This window comes from Eurosta solidaginis, chromosome 3 (genome assembly GCF_040869045.1).
Source record: "Eurosta solidaginis isolate ZX-2024a chromosome 3, ASM4086904v1, whole genome shotgun sequence".
NCBI classification, from domain to species: Eukaryota; Metazoa; Arthropoda; class Insecta; order Diptera; family Tephritidae; genus Eurosta; species Eurosta solidaginis.
In genome coordinates this window covers 275,804,580-275,806,626 of record NC_090321.1, presented here as the reverse complement: position 1 = coordinate 275,806,626, position 2,047 = coordinate 275,804,580, and positions in this window count along the sequence as shown.

Below are 2,047 nucleotides of genomic sequence, written 5' to 3'. Positions count from 1 at the left end.
GATAACTGTCATAATGTTGATTAAACCGAAAAACTTACCGTCAGACTCGTTTTCACTTTTAATCTAAGTATGGCACCTCTTATGTTAAAACACTTCATAGCTTCCTCTTCAGCAAATCTATCGAACATCTCTATCTAAAAAACAATCAAATGAAAAGGAACAAACTGATTACGAGGCCGTTTATTGGTATATAGTCTACATTATACTCGTAGAAATTTTTTTTTAAAGAAATGTTAGGAAATCTGAGTTAGGTTGAGTCTGAATATAATAATCTTAGCTGAGTATATCGATATATCGCTTTTTTATACTCAGCGTGCTTTGCACACAGAGTATATTAACTTTGATTGGATAACGGTTGGTTGTACAGGTAAAATGGAATCGAGATAGATATAGACTTCCATATATCAGTGTAAGTGTTGGAAAAAAATTTGATTGAGCCATGTCCGTCCGTCCGTCTGTCCGCTAACACGAAAACTTCAGTAAATTTTGAACTATCTTGATGAAATTCGGTACGTAGATTCCTCGGAACTCATCTCAGATCGCTATTTAAAATGAATGATGTCGGACTATAACCACGCCCACTTTTTCGATATCGAAAATTTCGAAAACGAGCGATAATTCATTACCAAATATTGATAAAGCGATGGAACACGGTAGGTGGGTTGACGCAGAATAGAAAAATAGTAAAACTTTGGACAATGGGCGTGGCACCTCCCACTTTTAAAAGAAGGTATTTTAAAAGTTTTGCAAGCTATACTTTGGCAGTCGTTGAAGATATCATAATGAAATTTGGCAGGAACGTTACTCCTATTACTGTATGTGTGCCAAATAAAAATTAGCATAATCAGATGAAGAACACGCCCATTTAATCAGACCAATTCTAAATATTCTCGTGGAATTTTGTTCTCGCGGATTTTTTTATTCCCGCGGAAGAATTCCTCCAATAATTATTCTCCCTAGGAGAAAATTGGGGGAATAGGAATTTCGAATTTTCGAACTCAGCTGTTTTGTGAATTGAAATTTCGTTGCGCATTTCTTATTTCGTTTAAAAATTGAAAAGTTTAATTATTGTTGGAAATTTGTTTGAAATTAAGAAATAAAATATAAACAATGCACAGTATTGCATTTCATGTGTTATTCACTGAAATGAGTAATGAATTTGTGCCACAGCAACATCAACAGAGGAGCATAAGAAGAAGAAGACGGCGGGATAACACAAATCCGCTGAAGTTGCCTGCTTTCATTCAGCAAAGCAATTTTCTGGCGGCCAAGTCGAGTTGAGTTCGCCTTTCGCCATATGCCAAAATCTATTTAAGCCTTCTTAAAAATCCTTGCGCTATTTCTGGTTGGCTGCATCAAATATACCAAGAGCTCTTCTGTTGCTTATGATATACTATTCTAATTAAAATAAAGACTATTGTGGTTGTTGTTGTTGTATTAACAGTGAGAATATTGTGGTAGAATGTACATTCATATTTTAGCACAAATTTGTACAAATAAGTGTTCTTTCTTAAAAGAACCAATTTCCTTTAACTATTTTGATGCATTCCCTTTAATTTAACCAGTGAAAAAACTCCTATGGAATGGCAGAGAAATCTCCCTCTCCCTCACATTCATAATACCTAATTTTCTCCCATAACCGGTTTCCGCTTTTTCGAACATTGTTCAGAATTGGAGGAAAGGGAGAAGTGAAAAACTCACAAGGAATTTTTATTTAGAATACGAGGAATGGGAGAAGGGAAACATCTCGCACGGAATTTTGTTTAGAATAGGGCTGAATATCTTTACAGTATTTAAGTAGATTATGTGAAAATTCAAATCCAGTAATGATATGGTGCAACAAAATACAAAAATAAAAGAAAATTGCAAAATGGGCGTGGCTCCGCCCTTTTTCATTTAATTTGTCTAAAATACTTTTAATGCCATAAGTCGAACAAAAATTTACTAATCCTTGTGAAATTTGGTAGTGGCATAGATTCTATGGCGATAACTGTTTTCTGTGAAAATGGGCGAAATCGGTTGAAGCTACGCCCAGTTCTTATACACA